The sequence below is a fragment of the Drosophila elegans genome, unplaced genomic scaffold (genome assembly GCF_018152505.1).
Source record: "Drosophila elegans isolate 14027-0461.03 unplaced genomic scaffold, ASM1815250v1 contig_380, whole genome shotgun sequence".
NCBI lineage: Eukaryota > Metazoa > Arthropoda > Insecta > Diptera > Drosophilidae > Drosophila > Drosophila elegans.
This window is the reverse complement of record NW_024545764.1, coordinates 27,452-47,895: the sequence shown is the minus strand read 5'-3', so window position 1 is coordinate 47,895 and position 20,444 is coordinate 27,452. Positions and strand designations below refer to the sequence as shown.

Sequence of the window (20,444 nt, the reverse complement as noted above, 5' to 3'; positions counted from 1 at the left end):
AATGGAACGTGTATCATTTCCTAGCCATTATACGGATATATTTATTATATCTTATGGTATTGGGTTTTGATGCAAGCTTCTTGATCAAAGTATCACGAGTTTGTTATATAATCGCAAACAAATTCTTTAATAAAAGGAGTGCATTTATGTATTTTTGATTTGAAAATTTGGTATAACTCCAATTACTCAGGTATGATCCAATTCAAGGACATTGCCAGGTAGGGAGTTTGACTGGGGCGGTACATCTCTCAAATAATAACGGAGGTGTCCCAAGGCCAGCTCAGTGCGGACAGAAACCACACATAGAGCAAAAGGGCAAATGCTGACTTGATCTCGGTGTTCAGTACACACAGGGACAGCAAAAGCTCGGCCTATCGATCCTTTTGGTTTAAAGAGTTTTTAACAAGAGGTGTCAGAAAAGTTACCATAGGGATAACTGGCTTGTGGCGGCCAAGCGTTCATAGCGACGTCGCTTTTGATCCTTCGATGTCGGCTCTTCCTATCATTGTGAAGCAAAATTCACCAAGCGTTGGATTGTTCACCCATGCAAGGGAACGTGAGCTGGGTTTAGACCGTCGTGAGACAGGTTAGTTTTACCCTACTAATGACAAAACGTTGTTGCGACAGCATTCCTGCGTAGTACGAGAGGAACCGCAGGTACGGACCAATGGCACAATACTTGTTCGAGCGAACAGTGGTATGACGCTACGTCCGTTGGATTATGCCTGAACGCCTCTAAGGTCGTATCCGTGCTGGACTGCAATGATAAATAAGGGGCAATTTGCATTGTATGGCTTTCTAAACCATTTAAAGTTTATAATTTATTTTATGAACGACAATGGATGTGATGCCAATGTAATTTGTAACATAGTAAATTGGGAGGATCTTCGATCACCTGATGCCGCGCTAGTTACATATAAAAACATTATTTAATACAATGACAAAGCCTAGAATCAATTGTAAACGACTTTTGTAACAGGCAAGGTGTTGTAAGTGGTTGAGCAGCTGCCATACTGCGATCCACTGAAGCTTATCCTTTGCTTGATGATTCGATAATAAATATATATATATATAATATATAACATAATCAATTTAAATTATCATCATATATGTTTGATAGTTTTTGTTGTTATATATTATTTATATATTTTATTAGGAGGAGGAGGTTAAATATGATATGGATTAGATATAACCTAATTAAACAGGTAGCCAAATGCATCGTCATCTTAATAGTGACGCGAATGTGTGATATTATATATCTTAAGAGTATAAGTCACATACAGTAGCCTAATGTTCTATCGTCATCTATTTAGTGACGCAGATATAAATTGTCAAAATATAATAAGTCTTGCTTGATAGCAAAACTTATGTCTCTTATTAAAGGCAAATGAAATGATATCTATGCATATTAAAGAAGAAAGAATTATAAAGCCATATAAATAAACATATTTTAATATGAAAAATATGAATCTAAAAACTACACAAGTCTTTTTTGGTAGCCAAATGAATCGTCATCTACTTAGTGACGCATATAATAAAATGTCAAATTAAAAGAGTCTTACTACAAGTCTTTTTGGTAGCCAAATGAATCGTCATTTACTTAGTGACGCATATAATAAAATGTCAAATTAAAAGAGTCTTACTACAAGTCCCTTTATTAAAGGCGGCAAATTAAACGGTATATATATTTATTTTAAATATATATATACAATTTGAAAAAAAACTAAAACGAAAAATTGCATACATATTAAAAAGACTTTTAATATGAAAAATACGAGCCTAAAAACTACAAGTCACTTATGGTAGCCAAATGCATCGTCATCTTAATAGTGACGCGAATGTGAAAACAAATGCCGAGTGCTGAAGTTCCAGGTAAGAGCTTAGATATTATATATCTTAGGACTATAAGTCACATACAGTAGCCAAATGAATCGTCATCTATTTAGTGACGCAGATATAAATTGTCAAAATATAATAAGTCTTGCTTGATAGCAAAACTAATGTCTCTTATTAAAGGCAAATGAAATGATATCTATGCATATTAAATAAGAAGAAAGAATTATTAATACAAGTCATTTTTGGTAGCCAAATGAATCGTCATCTTACTTAGTGACGCATATAAACAAATCTCAAATTAAAAGAGTCTTATTTATATTATAAATATATACAAATATACAAAAAAAAATGTTCCATATGAAAAATTTGAGTCTAAAAACTACAAGTCCCTTATGGTTGCCAAATGGAATCGTCATCTACTTAGTGACGCTGATAAAAAATTGTCAAAGTAACAAGATTTACTAAAAGTTTCGAATTAATAAATGAAATGAATATGAAATGAAATGAAATGAAATGGAATGGAATGGAATGAAATGAAATGAAATGAAATTTAATATATTTAATATTAAAAAAATATATCTATATTCATTTGGGTAAATTGAGAATATCCATACAATGGATTGCTTATAGTAAAGCAACAAAATATATGGGTATTTCTCAGAACATATAATATTAATATGATTTTGTGAATTCCTATAATAAATAACATTCATATATATGAAAATGTTATCATATATCAATATTATTGATATATTATATATGGAATGTATGGAAAATATAAAATATTCCTTCAATTTCCTCAAGCATATGGAGGAAATTCATATGAAGGCAGACTTTTAGTACTGTAAACACGCAGTTTAAAGACGGGGTGTCCAAAAACATATATAGGGTAGTGCCTGTTGGCTGGCAACCAAATATATGGGTATTTCTCAGAACTTATAAAATTAAAATTATATTGTGAATACCTATAATAAATAACATTCATATATATGAAAATGTTGTGATATATCAATATTATTGATATATTATAAATGAAATGTATGGAAAATATAAAATATTCCTTCAATTTCCTCAAGCATATGGAGGAAATTCATATGAAGGCAGACTTTTAGTACTGTAAACACGCAGTTTAAAGACGGGGTGTCCAAAAACATATATAGGGTAGTGCCTGTTGGCTGGCAACCAAATATATGGGTATTTCTCAGAACATATAAAATTAATATTATATTGTGAATACCTATAATAAATAACATTCATATATATGAAAATGTTGTAATATATCAATATTATTGATATATTATATATGAAATGTATGGAAAATATAAAATATTCCTTCAATTTCCTCAAGTATATGGAGGAAATTCATATGAAGGGAGACTTTTAGTACTGTAAACATGCAGTTTAAAGACGGCGTGTCCAAAAACATATATAGGGTAGTGCCTGTTGGCTGGCAACCAAATATATGGGTATTTCTCAGAACATATAAAATTAATATTATATTGTGAATACCTATAATAAATAACATTCATATATATGAAAATGTTGTAATATATCAATATTATTGATATATTATATATGAAATGTATGGAAAATATAAAATATTCCTTCAATTTCCTCAAGCATATGGAGGAAATTCATATGAAGGCAGACTTTTAGTACTGTAAACACGCAGTTTAAAGACGGGGTGTCCAAAAACATATATAGGGTAGTGCCTGTTGGCTGGCAACCAAATATATGGGTATTTCTCAGAACTTATAAAATTAAAATTATATTGTGAATACCTATAATAAATAACATTCATATATATGAAAATGTTGTGATATATCAATATTATTGATATATTATAAATGAAATGTATGGAAAATATAAAATATTCCTTCAATTTCCTCAAGTATATGGAGGAAATTCATATGAAGGCAGACTTTTAGTACTGTAAACATGCAGTTTAAAGACGGCGTGTCCAAAAACATATATAGGGTAGTGCCTGTTGGCTGGCAACCAAATATATGGGTATTTCTCAGAACATATAAAATTAATATTATATTGTGAATACCTATAATAAATAACATTCATATATATGAAAATGTTGTAATATATCAATATTATTGATATATTATATATGAAATGTATGGAAAATATAAAATATTCCTTCAATTTCCTCAAGTATATGGAGGAAATTCATATGAAGGGAGACTTTTAGTACTGTAAACATGCAGTTTAAAGACGGCGTGTCCAAAAACATATATAGGGTAGTGCCTGTTGGCTGGCAACCAAATATATGGGTATTTCTCAGAACATATAAAATTAATATTATATTGTGAATACCTATAATAAATAACATTCATATATATGAAAATGTTGTAATATATCAATATTATTGATATATTATATATGAAATGTATGGAAAATATAAAATATTCCTTCAATTTCCTCAAGTATATGGAGGAAATTCATATGAAGGGAGACTTTTAGTACTGTAAACATGCAGTTTAAAGACGGCGTGTCCAAAAACATATATAGGGTAGTGCCTGTTGGCTGGCAACCAAATATATGGGTATTTCTCAGAACATATAAAATTAATATTATATTGTGAATACCTATAATAAATAACATTCATATATATGAAAATGTTGTAATATATCAATATTATTGATATATTATATATGAAATGTATGGAAAATATAAAATATTCCTTCAATTTCCTCAAGTATATGGAGGAAATTCATATGAAGGGAGACTTTTAGTACTGTAAACATGCAGTTTAAAGACGGCGTGTCCAAAAACATATATAGGGTAGTGCCTGTTGGCTGGCAACCAAATATATGGGTATTTCTCAGAACATATATAATTAATATTATATTGTGAATACCTATAATAAATAACATTCATATATATGAAAATGTTGTAATAAATCAATATTATTGATATAATATATATGAAATGTATGGAAAATGTGAAACATATCGATATTGATCAATATTAGTTGAGATATCCCATATGTTGGGTGGCAAATAGAATTGAAAATACCCGATTTCAAGACAACGTGTCGAAAAACACATATAGGATGGTCAGTGGTTGTCCATCTATAGTTGAACAAAATTTATGATATCCATATAATTTTGTCAATTTAATAGCAAAATTAAATATTTTCCGTATGTTTTGTATCTTGATTCTTGCGAATACGAGACTTGGCTTGATACGGTTAATATTAAGTGTCATCACTTTTTAGATAATAATGTTGAAAACGAAAGCCAAGGTTGTATATATTATTATATGGCAACAATTGTTTTCCGACCTTTATCGTTAATCTAATTCAGGCTAATGTTATTATTAGTGCTGTTGTTATATATATTATATATATATTATAAATGTTTCATATGCGCTCGGTTTTATGTGATATATTACCAGAGAGTTATATGGAAATGATAGATTTTAAATTTATCATAAAAATACAAATGATTTAACTCAATATTTATATTGGTTAATCAAAAATAATTGGTACATGTGTGAAATATATATGTATGGCGAAATAAAATGATATTTTAAAATGAAATATGTAAATATGAATTATATTATAGAATTATATATGAAAAAATTCTAGTTACTGTGGGCAAACGTGGCGTGTAACAAATATAAAGAATTTTAAAACGATTATGAAGCTAAACAAAGATAGCCATATTCGTATCAAGATTATTTTCCTCCCTCCTAAATGCAATTTAAAGAAAAATACTCTATAATAAATTTTGTATTACTAATTTCTATTTTAAAAAAATATGAAAGTAATATGAATTAAAAACATTATTCTGGTTGATCCTGCCAGTAGTTATATGCTTGTCTCAAAGATTAAGCCATGCATGTCTAAGTACACACGAATTAAAAGTGAAACCGCAAAAGGCTCATTATATCAGTTATGGTTCCTTAGATCGTTAACAGTTACTTGGATAACTGTGGTAATTCTAGAGCTAATACATGCAATTAAAACATGAACCTTATGGGACATGTGCTTTTATTAGGCTAAAACCAAGCGATCGCAAGATCGTTATACTGGTTGAACTCTAGATAACATGCAGATCGTATGGTCTTGTACCGACGACAGATCTTTCAAATGTCTGCCCTATCAACTTTTGATGGTAGTATCTAGGACTACCATGGTTGCAACGGGTAACGGGGAATCAGGGTTCGATTCCGGAGAGGGAGCCTGAGAAACGGCTACCACATCTAAGGAAGGCAGCAGGCGCGTAAATTACCCACTCCCAGCTCGGGGAGGTAGTGACGAAAAATAACAATACAGGACTCATATCCGAGGCCCTGTAATTGGAATGAGTACACTTTAAATCCTTTAACAAGGACCAATTGGAGGGCAAGTCTGGTGCCAGCAGCCGCGGTAATTCCAGCTCCAATAGCGTATATTAAAGTTGTTGCGGTTAAAACGTTCGTAGTTGAACTTGTGCTTCATACGGGTAGTACAACTTACAATTGTGGTTAGTACTATACCTTTATGTATGTAAGCGTATTACCGGTGGAGTTCTTATATATGTTTAAATACTTGTATTTTTTCATATGTTCCTCCTATTTAAAAACCTGCATTAGTGCTCTTAAACGAGTGTTATTGTGGGCCGGTACAATTACTTTGAACAAATTAGAGTGCTTAAAGCAGGCTTCAAATGCCTGAATATTCTGTGCATGGGATAATGAAATAAGACCTCTGTTCTGCTTTCATTGGTTTTCAGATCAAGAGGTAATGATTAATAGAAGCAGTTTGGGGGCATTAGTATTACGACGCGAGAGGTGAAATTCTTGGACCGTCGTAAGACTAACTTAAGCGAAAGCATTTGCCAAAGATGTTTTCATTAATCAAGAACGAAAGTTAGAGGTTCGAAGGCGATCAGATACCGCCCTAGTTCTAACCATAAACGATGCCAGCTAGCAATTGGGTGTAGCTACTTTTATGGCTCTCTCAGTCGCTTCCCGGGAAACCAAAGCTTTTGGGCTCCGGGGGAAGTATGGTTGCAAAGCTGAAACTTAAAGGAATTGACGGAAGGGCACCACCAGGAGTGGAGCCTGCGGCTTAATTTGACTCAACACGGGAAAACTTACCAGGTCCGAACATAAGTGTGTAAGACAGATTGATAGCTCTTTCTCGAATCTATGGGTGGTGGTGCATGGCCGTTCTTAGTTCGTGGAGTGATTTGTCTGGTTAATTCCGATAACGAACGAGACTCAAATATATTAAATAGATATCTTCAGGATTATGGTGTTGAAGCTTATATAGCCTTCATTCATGGTGGCAGTAAAATGTTTATTGTGTTTGAATGTGTTTATATAAGTGGAGCCGTACCTGTTGGTTTGTCCCATTATAAGGACACTAGCTTCTTAAATGGACAAATTGCGTCTAGCAATAATGAGATTGAGCAATAACAGGTCTGTGATGCCCTTAGATGTCCTGGGCTGCACGCGCGCTACAATGAAAGTATCAACGTGTATTTCCTAGACCGAGAGGTCCGGGTAAACCGCTGAACCACTTTCATGCTTGGGATTGTGAACTGAAACTGTTCACATGAACTTGGAATTCCCAGTAAGTGTGAGTCATTAACTCGCATTGATTACGTCCCTGCCCTTTGTACACACCGCCCGTCGCTACTACCGATTGAATTATTTAGTGAGGTCTCCGGACGTGATCACTGTGACGCCTTGCGTGTTACGGTTGTTTCGCAAAAGTTGACCGAACTTGATTATTTAGAGGAAGTAAAAGTCGTAACAAGGTTTCCGTAGGTGAACCTGCGGAAGGATCATTATTGTATAATATCTTTACCGTTAACACAAAATTTTGTATTATTTAATAATACAAAAAAAAATAAATTTGCCAAAAAATATATTATATTATATAATCTATATATATATATATATATAAATATGTCAAAAAATATATCAAAAATATCTTATCTAATTTAAAGCGTTTTAATGAAAGAAAAAGTATAGTCCTATGGACTTAAATAGCTCGAGCAAATGGTGTCCAATGCCGAGTAATTATTATGAGATATCAATTACGAGTCGTGGGCGGAGGCTCTGATGTCCATAAAATAAAAATCGACCTGGCCAATCGATTAGAGATACAGATAGATAGAAGATATATATACGATATGTTAAATATATAATATATAATAGAATATAATATAATTACTTTGTGTGTATATGGACCATAATATACACGCGTTGCGCATATGTATTGTTCATCTAAGTTATGGGCATACATTGGTTAATGCAACAACCTAAAATATATAATGTTGTACCCGGTTAATAATCAGGTTAATGTTTTATATAAAATGCAATATATATCAAACTTAAATAGAAATAAAATGAAAAATGAAAATTGGTATTATATTGTTTATATGAAACTAAGACATTTCGCAACATTTATTTTAGGTATAAAAATACATTTATTGAAGGAATTGATATATGCCAGTAAAATGGTGTATTTTTAATTTCTTTCAATAAAAACACAATTGACGAAATTAAAAAAACAAATATTATAAAACTCTAAGCGGTGGATCACTCGGCTCATGGGTCGATGAAGAACGCAGCAAACTGTGCGTCATCGTGTGAACTGCAGGACACATGAACATCGACATTTTGAACGCATATCGCAGTCCATGCTGTTATGTACTTTAATTAATTTTATAGTGCTGCTTGGACTACATATGGTTGAGGGTTGTAAGACTATGCTAATTAAGTTGTTTATAAAATTTTTAAATAAAATTTATAAGCACATGGTATATTATTGGATAATTATTTATTATTCATAATATTAAAAAATATATGAAAAACATTAACTCACAATGGATGTGATAAACGAAGAAAAATATTTTCGTTTTCAATCAAATGATACTGAGAAATGTCTAGCATAAAAAATGTTGAAATATTTTTCATCTAGAATTGTCTCTTATTAATGATTAGAAATTCGAAAGCTATTGGAAATGTTATTGCTCTTCGTTGGTTCTTTATAATTATCGAATTTATAAAATGTTTTCTCATTATATTTAAAGAATTAATTAATAAAAAGTTATATACAACCTCAACTCATATGGGACTACCCCCTGAATTTAAGCATATTAATTAGGGGAGGAAAAGAAACTAACAAGGATTTTCTTAGTAGCGGCGAGCGAAAAGAAATCAGTTCAGCACTAAGTCACTTTGTCTATATGGCAAATGTGAGATGCAGTGTATGGAGCGTCAATATTCTAGTATGAGAAATTAACGATTTAAGTCCTTCTTAAATGAGGCCATTTACCCATAGAGGGTGCCAGGCCCGTATAACGTTAATGATTACTAGATGATGTTTCCAAAGAGTCGTGTTGCTTGATAGTGCAGCACTAAGTGGGTGGTAAACTCCATCTAAAACTAAATATAACCATGAGACCGATAGTAAACAAGTACCGTGAGGGAAAGTTGAAAAGAACTCTGAATAGAGAGTTAAACAGTACGTGAAACTGCTTAGAGGTTAAGCCCGATGAACCTGAATATCCATTATGGAAAATTCATCATTAAAATTGTAATATTTAAACAATATTATGATAATAGTGTGCATTTTTTCCATATAAGGACATTGTAATCTATTAACATACAAAATTTATCATAAAATATGGCTTATAGTTTAATCCAATTAAAATGCTTGCGTTTTAACACAGATTAAATGTCATTAATTTGATAAAGTGTTGATAGATTTATATGAATACAGTGCGTTAATTTTTCGGAATTATATAATGGCATAATTATCATTGATTTTTGTGTTTATTATAAGCACTTGTATGATTAACAATGCGAAAGATTCAGGATACCTTCGGGACCCGTCTTGAAACACGGACCAAGGAGTCTAACATATGTGCAAGTTATTGGGATATAAACCTAATAGCGTAATTAACTTGACTAATAATGGGATTAGTTTTTTAACTATTTATAGCTAATTAACACAATCCCGGGGCGTTCTATATAGTTATGTATAATGATATTTATATTATTTATGCCTCTAACTGGAACGTACCTTGAGCATATATGCTGTGACCCGAAAGATGGTGAACTATACTTGATCAGGTTGAAGTCAGGGGAAACCCTGATGGAAGACCGAAACAGTTCTGACGTGCAAATCGATTGTCAGAATTGAGTATAGGGGCGAAAGACCAATCGAACCATCTAGTAGCTGGTTCCTTCCGAAGTTTCCCTCAGGATAGCTGGTGCATTTTAATGTTATATAAAATAATCTTATCTGGTAAAGCGAATGATTAGAGGCCTTAGGGTCGAAACGATCTTAACCTATTCTCAAACTTTAAATGGGTAAGAACCTTAACTTTCTTGATATGAAGTTTAAGGTTATGATATAATGTGCCCAGTGGGCCACTTTTGGTAAGCAGAACTGGCGCTGTGGGATGAACCAAACGTAATGTTACGGTGCCCAAATTAACAACTCATGCAGATACCATGAAAGGCGTTGGTTGCTTAAAACAGCAGGACGGTGATCATGGAAGTCGAAATCCGCTAAGGAGTGTGTAACAACTCACCTGCCGAAGCAACTAGCCCTTAAAATGGATGGCGCTTAAGTTGTATACCTATACATTACCGCTAAAGTAGATGATTTATATTACTTGTAATATAAATTTTGAAACTTTAGTGAGTAGGAAGGTACAATGGTATGCGTAGAAGTGTTTGGCGTAAGCCTGCATGGAGCTGCCATTGGTACAGATCTTGGTGGTAGTAGCAAATAATCGAATGAGACCTTGGAGGACTGAAGTGGAGAAGGGTTTCGTGTGAACAGTGGTTGATCACGAGTTAGTCGGTCCTAAGTTCAAGGCGAAAGCCGAAAATTTTCAAGTAAAACAAAAAGCAAACTATTAAGAAACACAAATAATAATAAAAGGCAAAAATAATATACTTGAATAATTTTGAACGAAAGGGAATACGGTTCCAATTCCGTAACCTGTTGAGTATCCGTTTGTTATTAAATATGGGCCTCGTGCTCATCCTGGCAACAGGAACGACCATAAAGAAGCCGTCGAGAGATATCGGAAGAGTTTTCTTTTCTGTTTTATAGCCGTACTACCATGGAAGTCTTTCGCAGAGAGATATGGTAGATGGGCTAGAAGAGCATGACATATACTGTTGTGTCGATATTTTCTCCTCGGACCTTGAAAATTTATGGTGGGGACACGCAAACTTCTCAACAGGCCGTACCAATATCCGCAGCTGGTCTCCAAGGTGAAGAGTCTCTAGTCGATAGAATAATGTAGGTAAGGGAAGTCGGCAAATTAGATCCGTAACTTCGGGATAAGGATTGGCTCTGAAGATTGAGATAGTCGGGCTTGATTGGGAAACAATAACATGGTTTATGTGCTCGTTCTGGGTAAATAGAGTTTCTTTCATTTATGGAAGTTACTTGTTCCCCGGATAGTTTAGTTACGTAGCCAATTGTGGAACTTTCTTGCTAAAATTTTTAAGAATACTAATTGGGTCAAACCAATTAGTTCTTATTAATTATAACGATTATCAATTAACAATCAATTCAGAACTGGCACGGACTTGGGGAATCCGACTGTCTAATTAAAACAAAGCATTGTGATGGCCCTAGCGGGTGTTGACACAATGTGATTTCTGCCCAGTGCTCTGAATGTCAAAGTGAAGAAATTCAAGTAAGCGCGGGTCAACGGCGGGAGTAACTATGACTCTCTTAAGGTAGCCAAATGCCTCGTCATCTAATTAGTGACGCGCATGAATGGATTAACGAGATTCCTACTGTCCCTATCTACTATCTAGCGAAACCACAGCCAAGGGAACGGGCTTGGAATAATTAGCGGGGAAAGAAGACCCTTTTGAGCTTGACTCTAATCTGGCAGTGTAAGGAGACATAAGAGGTGTAGAATAAGTGGGAGATATTAGACCTCGGTTTGGTATCGCCAATGAAATACCACTACTCTTATTGTTTCCTTACTTACTTGATTAAATGGAACGTGTATCATTTCCTAGCCATTATACGGATATATTTATTATATCTTATGGTATTGGGTTTTGATGCAAGCTTCTTGATCAAAGTATCACGAGTTTGTTATATAATCGCAAACAAATTCTTTAATAAAAGGAGTGCATTTATGTATTTTTGATTTGAAAATTTGGTATAACTCCAATTACTCAGGTATGATCCAATTCAAGGACATTGCCAGGTAGGGAGTTTGACTGGGGCGGTACATCTCTCAAATAATAACGGAGGTGTCCCAAGGCCAGCTCAGTGCGGACAGAAACCACACATAGAGCAAAAGGGCAAATGCTGACTTGATCTCGGTGTTCAGTACACACAGGGACAGCAAAAGCTCGGCCTATCGATCCTTTTGGTTTAAAGAGTTTTTAACAAGAGGTGTCAGAAAAGTTACCATAGGGATAACTGGCTTGTGGCGGCCAAGCGTTCATAGCGACGTCGCTTTTTGATCCTTCGATGTCGGCTCTTCCTATCATTGTGAAGCAAAATTCACCAAGCGTTGGATTGTTCACCCATGCAAGGGAACGTGAGCTGGGTTTAGACCGTCGTGAGACAGGTTAGTTTTACCCTACTAATGACAAAACGTTGTTGCGACAGCATTCCTGCGTAGTACGAGAGGAACCGCAGGTACGGACCAATGGCACAATACTTGTTCGAGCGAACAGTGGTATGACGCTACGTCCGTTGGATTATGCCTGAACGCCTCTAAGGTCGTATCCGTGCTGGACTGCAATGATAAATAAGGGGCAATTTGCATTGTATGGCTTTCTAAACCATTTAAAGTTTATAATTTATTTTATGAACGACAATGGATGTGATGCCAATGTAATTTGTAACATAGTAAATTGGGAGGATCTTCGATCACCTGATGCCGCGCTAGTTACATATAAAAACATTATTTAATACAATGACAAAGCCTAGAATCAATTGTAAACGACTTTTGTAACAGGCAAGGTGTTGTAAGTGGTTGAGCAGCTGCCATTTTTTTTTCTTCCTTCTTTTGTTTTTTTTTTTTTTTTTTTTTTTTTAAAATTTATTTTTTTTTTTAATATTTTTTTTTTATTTTTTTTTTTTTTTTTTTTTTTTTTTTTTTTTTTTTTTTTTTTTTTTTTTTTTTTTTTTTTTATTAGGGGGGGGGGGTTAAATATGATATGGATTAGATATAACCTAATTAAACAGGTAGCCAAATGCATCGTCATCTTAATAGTCAGTCGCGATCGAACTCTCGTTGAGTACAGACGTGCCTACGGACCGCCGCGAACGCGAACACGCGAACAAAGCAAACAAGACAAATCGTCAACAACATCATAACATCCGATACAACAACCGTTACGGTGTCAGCCAGCTGCGCTGTGATTGGCCACTGCTATCGCGTGATCAAGCCACAGCGTGAACTTTTGCGTGCAGGTGCATAAGCACCGGTACACATACACACACTCACACGCAAGCGCCTGTGCGTGTTATCTTTTCGTGCTACTGTTTAACCAACAACAACAACACAGCCAAGCGCAAACAGTTTAAGCTTGCCTTACAGGCAGCTTACTCGTTCCCCCCCCCCCCCGCTCTCCTCACCCTTGCCATGGATTGGCAAGCTGCGCCTAGTGACAGGCTGTCAAGCAAGACAGGCAACAACAACAACAAGAGGAAGAAGAAGAACTCTTCAGGAGACGACTCGGACTCCTCTGGATCTCTCGAATCTGGGGAAATTAAGCGCAAACCTGTACGGAAAACTACTCAACTCGCAGCATCGGTCTTGCCTGAGGGACCAAGCACCAGCAAAGCAGCAAGGGCGGCCCTGTACAGTAACAGGTTTGCAGCACTTTCTTCTGATGACGATGATGAAGAGGTAGAGGACAACGAGGAATATACGCCCACAGACGAGGAGCTGAAGATGGAACTGGACAAGGTAATGAAATCCACAATCAAAAAGCGAGTCGACGAGCCCAAGGTAATCAGACCACCCCCGATATTTATACCTGATGTGACCAACTTCAAAGCCCTGACCAAATCAATTGCTACCGTCCTCGGCAATAACGTTGAGGTCACATACAAGGCGACCAGGAATAACAATGTCAGAGTCATGACTCAGGATAAGGCAAGTTACTCCGCCCTGAAGGAATTCCTCAATGAGAACAACAAGCGATACCACACGTTCCAGCCCCGTGATGAACGCGCCTACCGCATTGTCATTAAAGGCCTCCACTACTCCACCGAGCTAGATGACATCAAAGCAGGACTTCAAAGCCAAGGGCACAAGGTGAGAGATCTGTACAACCTCACCCAAAAAGTCACCAAGAAGCCACTTAACATTTTCTTTGTAAATCTCGAGCCGGCTAACAACAACAAAGAGGCCTACCAGGTTAAGCGTCTCTGCAGCTCAGTGGTGACCATAGAGCCCCCAATAAAATTTAATGATGTGCCCCAGTGCTATCGCTGTCAGGGGTTCGGGCACACTCAGAGGTACTGCCATCTAGAGGAGAGATGTGTTAAATGCGGAGCCGGTCACTCCTCGACGGACTGCACTAAGATCGGTAGCGAACCAGCGTACTGCCTGCACTGCCAAGGCCCACATCCTGCATCCTACAAAGGCTGCCCTGCGTATAAGAAGGCCAAAAGTCTGCAAGCTCCTAGGCAGCCAGCCCCTAGGGCCCAACAACCCGCCAAATCTCGCATGGTTGACCCCTCTATCAGCTTTGCCAACGTGGCAAGGAATTCTGTAGCCCCCGAGAAGCCCCAGCAGCAAGCTCCACCTGAAGCCACCCAAGACTACATGATGGCAGCTATGATGTCACGTATGGAAGGTCTGTTGGAAAAGATGATGGACCGGATATTCAAGCAAATGACGGAGATGTTCACCTCCATCCTTGCCAAGGTCTGCAAATAGGCCTGCGAATAGTTCTTTGGAACGCGAACGGCCTGATAAGTAGCAGGCCAGAGGTGGAACATTTTGTCCACACCAATAACATAGACATACTCCTCATATCCGAAACCCATTTTACCAGCAGATCCTACTTCAGGCTTCACGGCTACGACCTTGTTCACGCTGACCATCCCAACGGCAGTGCACGCGGCGGAGCGGCTATATTGATAAAATCAGGGATAAAATTCAATGAGCTGGCTACCCTGCAAGAAGACTGGGTTCAGTGCGCCAAAATAAACCTCCCCAGCCCTCTGGGAGATCTAACCATTGCTGCAGCGTACCTCCCTCCCAGACACAGGGTGTCCGAAGAACAATTCGAACTACTGCTGAGTAGTTTGGGTAACAGATTTTTAATTGGAGGTGACTTTAACGCAAAACACCAATGGTGGGGATCTCGGATTAACAACCCTAAAGGTCGTGGCCTGCTTCGATGCATGCAGCGAAACGGCATAGATTGCCACAGTACTGGTGAGCCCACTTATTGGCCTACTGACGCATCGAAGCTCCCAGACATCTTGGATATTGCCCTCTCCAAAGGCTTTGATCGCTCCAAAGTCTCGTGCTCTTCTAATGCGGACCTCTTTTCTGATCACAGCGCAGTTGAACTGCGACTAAATCTTCCGGCAATCAGGAAAGGTTCGCGGACCAGAATGATTAGAAAGAGTACGTGTCCGGCTGCCTATAAAGCATGGATGACGGAGAACATCGACCCTCTTCAAGAGCTCACTACCACCGAGCATATTGATGCTGCCATCATAGAGCTGACGCAGCAGATGTGCAACGCTGCTACACATGCATCGCCGAGAATCCCCACCACACCTAAACCTCCCACTAAGGATCTGCATCTCTGGTCTCCTGATGTTGCTGCACTGGTTGCAGAAAAGAGGCGGCTACGAAGAGTCTGGTTTCTGTCCAGAAACCCGAGGGATAAGTGCGCCTTTAATAGAGCCGCTAAGCAGCTAAAGGAAGATCTACTCAGGCTCAGGCAGAGCGCGTTTGAGGAATTCCTGGCCAACGTCGAACCTGGCGATCCGCAGCATAATCTCTGGCGAGTCACTAGACACATAAAGCGGCCAACACGACGGGCTGCTCCTGTCAAACGTGCTAATGGAGACTGGTGTCGCACCGAATTGGATCAAGCCGAGGCGTTTGCTGAGCACCTGCGTTCGACTTTCACGCCAAATATAAGGTGCAGTGAGCTTGACATCGCTGAAACTGATCGTGTCCTTGCCAGCAGCATCAATGATGACAGCAGTAGAACCACGTTGGACCATGTAACCGCTGAAGAGATCGAACTGGAGGTGAAAGAGCTAAAAACAAACAAATCGCCTGGCGCTGATGGCATTGAAGCGCTTGCTATCAAGCTCCTTCCAGCTCCTTGCTTTCAAATGCTGGCCAACACCTTCAACAGATGCTTCCAACTGGGTCATTTTCCAACCCCATGGAAAACAGCAGAGGTAATCATGATCCACAAACCCGGTAAGCCTGAAGCAAACCTTGCATCATATCGTCCGATCAGTTTGCTGGCGATACTCTCCAAAATACTTGAAAGAGTATTTTTGCGTAGAGTGTTGCCAGTTCTGGATGAGGCTGAACTGATCCCGGATCATCAGTTTGGCTTCAGGCGTTCCCACTCCACACCGGAACAGTGCCATCGTCTGGTTCGAGCCATCCTTAAAGCGTTTGAGGAAAGGAAATACTGCTGTGCTGTTCTGCTGGATGTTAAGCTGGCTTTTGACCGCGTCTGGCACCCTGGGCTGCTGCAGAAAATCAAGAGTATTCTACCACACTCCCACTACGCCTTCGTCCGCTCGTACCTTGAGGGCAGGACCTTTTACGTTAGATGCGGCGAGACTAGGTCGACCACTAAGGACATCAAAGCCGGGGTACCTCAAGGCAGCGTATTGGGGCCTGTGCTTTATACGATTTTCACGGCGGACCTACCCATCACAGTTCCAAATGGTCTCATTGTCGCCACCTACGCGGACGATACTGCCTTCCTCGCCACTGCAGATCTCCCTCAGGAAGCCTCGAGTATTCTGCAGAGGCAGTTAAATGCCCTCGAGCCCTGGCTACGTAGGTGGAACATCACTGTGAACGCCGAGAAATCCACACAGACTACGTTCGCGCTACGACCCGGGAACTGCCCGCCTGTTAGCCTCAATGGGGAGGCCATCCCCGATGACCCTACACCAAAGTACTTGGGTATGACACTCGACAGGCGGCTGACATGGCGCGCCCATATTCTGCGCAAAAGGAAACTGGTGGTGGATAGATTGCGTCAGTATCAGTGGCTGATTGGGAGGCGATCTAAGCTAAGAGTAAATTTTAAGCTCCTTGTTTACAAGACCATCATCAAGCCAATCTGGACTTACGGCATCCAGTTGTGGGGTACTGCCAGTACGACAAACCGTAAGGCAATCCAAAGGGTACAGAACAAGGCTCTGCGGATGGTCTCGGGTGCCCACCCGTTCCACGACAACCAGACCATTCACGAGGTACTTGGCGTCCCTTGGGTCACGGAGGAAATAAAAAAGTTCAGCCAAAAATACGTAAATAGGCTGTACAACCATCCCAACGTCCTTGCCATCGACATCCTGGACAACAGCCAAATTAGAAGAAGACTCCGGAGAACCCACCCGTTGGACCTCGTACTGGACTAGGATCTGCAGTTAATTCCCTCTGTTATTTGTTATTTGATACTATATGAAATTTATCTATTGTAAAATGTGAATGTATTATCCCTAAAATTTAATTATTGTCTAATTTGGACAGATTTTAAATAAATAATATGATTATGAAAAAAAAAAAAAAAAAAAAAATCTTAATAGTGACGCGAATGTGTGATATTATATATCTTAAGAGTATAAGTCACATACAGTAGCCTAATGTTCTATCGTCATCTATTTAGTGACGCAGATATAAATTGTCAAAATATAATAAGTCTTGCTTGATAGCAAAACTTATGTCTCTTATTAAAAGGCAAATGAAATGATATCTATGCATATTAAAGAAGAAAGAATTATAAAGCCATATAAATAAACATATTTTAATATGAAAAATATGAATCTAAAAACTACACAAGTCTTTTTTGGTAGCCAAATGAATCGTCATCTACTTAGTGACGCATATAATAAAATGTCAAATTAAAAGAGTCTTACTACAAGTCTTTTTGGTAGCCAAATGAATCGTCATTTACTTAGTGACGCATATAATAAAATGTCAAATTAAAAGAGTCTTACTACAAGTCCCTTTATTAAAGGCGGCAAATTAAACGGTATATATATTTATTTTAAATATATATATACAATTTGAAAAAAAACTAAAACGAAAAATTGCATACATATTAAAAAGACTTTTAATATGAAAAATACGAGCCTAAAAACTACAAGTCACTTATGGTAGCCAAATGCATCGTCATCTTAATAGTGACGCGAATGTGAAAACAAATGCCGAGTGCTGAAGTTCCAGGTAAGAGCTTAGATATTATATATCTTAGGACTATAAGTCACATACAGTAGCCAAATGAATCGTCATCTATTTAGTGACGCAGATATAAATTGTCAAAATATAATAAGTCTTGCTTGATAGCAAAACTAATGTCTCTTATTAAAGGCAAATGAAATGATATCTATGCATATTAAATAAGAAGAAAGAATTATTAATACAAGTCATTTTTGGTAGCCAAATGAATCGTCATCTTACTTAGTGACGCATATAAACAAATCTCAAATTAAAAGAGTCTTATTTATATTATAAATATATACAAATATACAAAAAAAAATGTTCCATATGAAAAATTTGAGTCTAAAAACTACAAGTCCCTTATGGTTGCCAAATGGAATCGTCATCTACTTAGTGACGCTGATAAAAAATTGTCAAAGTAACAAGATTTACTAAAAGTTTCGAATTAATAAATGAAATGAATATGAAATGAAATGAAATGAAATGGAATGGAATGGAATGGAATGAAATGAAATGAAATGAAATTTAATATATTTAATATTAAAAAAATATATCTATATTCATTTGGGTAAATTGAGAATATCCATACAATGGATTGCTTATAGTAAAGCAACAAAATATATGGGTATTTCTCAGAACATATAATATTAATATGATTTTGTGAATTCCTATAATAAATAACATTCATATATATGAAAATGTTATCATATATCAATATTATTGATATATTATATATGGAATGTATGGAAAATATAAAATATTCCTTCAATTTCCTCAAGCATATGGAGGAAATTCATATGAAGGCAGACTTTTAGTACTGTAAACACGCAGTTTAAAGACGGGGTGTCCAAAAACATATATAGGGTAGTGCCTGTTGGCTGGCAACCAAATATATGGGTATTTCTCAGAACTTATAAAATTAAAATTATATTGTGAATACCTATAATAAATAACATTCATATATATGAAAATGTTGTGATATATCAATATTATTGATATATTATAAATGAAATGTATGGAAAATATAAAATATTCCTTCAATTTCCTCAAGTATATGGAGGAAATTCATATGAAGGCAGACTTTTAGTACTGTAAACATGCAGTTTAAAGACGGCGTGTCCAAAAACATATATAGGGTAGTGCCTGTTGGCTGGCAACCAAATATATGGGTATTTCTCAGAACATATAAAATTAATATTATATTGTGAATACCTATAATAAATAACATTCATATATATGAAAATGTTGTAATATATCAATATTATTGATATATTATATATGAAATGTATGGAAAATATAAAATATTCCTTCAATTTCCTCAAGTATATGGAGGAAATTCATATGAAGGGAGACTTTTAGTACTGTAAACATGCAGTTTAAAGACGGCGTGTCCAAAAACATATATAGGGTAGTGCCTGTTGGCTGGCAACCAAATATATGGGTATTTCTCAGAACATATAAAATTAATATTATATTGTGAATACCTATAATAAATAACATTCATATATATGAAAATGTTGTAATATATCAATATTATTGATATATTATATATGAAATGTATGGAAAATATAAAATATTCCTTCAATTTCCTCAAGTATATGGAGGAAATTCATATGAAGGGAGACTTTTAGTACTGTAAACATGCAGTTTAAAGACGGCGTGTCCAAAAACATATATAGGGTAGTGCCTGTTGGCTGGCAACCAAATATATGGGTATTTCTCAGAACATATAAAATTAATATTATATTGTGAATACCTATAATAAATAACATTCATATATATGAAAATGTTGTAATATATCAATATTATTGATATATTATATATGAAATGTATGGAAAATATAAAATATTCCTTCAATTTCCTCAAGCATATGGAGGAAATTCATATGAAGGCAGACTTTTAGTACTGTAAACACGCAGTTTAAAGACGGGGTGTCCAAAAACATATATAGGGTAGTGCCTGTTGGCTGGCAACCAAATATATGGGTATTTCTCAGAACTTATAAAATTAAAATTATATTGTGAATACCTATAATAAATAACATTCATATATATGAAAATGTTGTGATATATCAATATTATTGATATATTATAAATGAAATGTATGGAAAATATAAAATATTCCTTCAATTTCCTCAAGTATATGGAGGAAATTCATATGAAGGCAGACTTTTAGTACTGTAAACATGCAGTTTAAAGACGGCGT

At 36.3% G+C, this 20,444-nt stretch overlaps 3 non-coding genes across 3 annotated transcripts; all 3 read left to right on the top strand.

The window, feature by feature from the left end:
* The first annotated feature begins 5,636 nt into the window (after nt 1-5,636).
* Nucleotides 5,637-7,631, top strand: LOC121467346. Its single transcript, XR_005977454.1, has one exon. It is a non-coding gene; the product is annotated as a small subunit ribosomal RNA (ribosomal RNA).
* A 738-nt stretch (nt 7,632-8,369) lies between these two features.
* Nucleotides 8,370-8,548, top strand: LOC121467344. Its single transcript, XR_005977452.1, has one exon. It is a non-coding gene; the product is annotated as a 5.8S ribosomal RNA (ribosomal RNA).
* A 355-nt stretch (nt 8,549-8,903) lies between these two features.
* Nucleotides 8,904-12,867, top strand: LOC121467340. Its single transcript, XR_005977450.1, has one exon. It is a non-coding gene; the product is annotated as a large subunit ribosomal RNA (ribosomal RNA).
* Nucleotides 12,868-20,444: the final 7,577 nt, after the last annotated feature.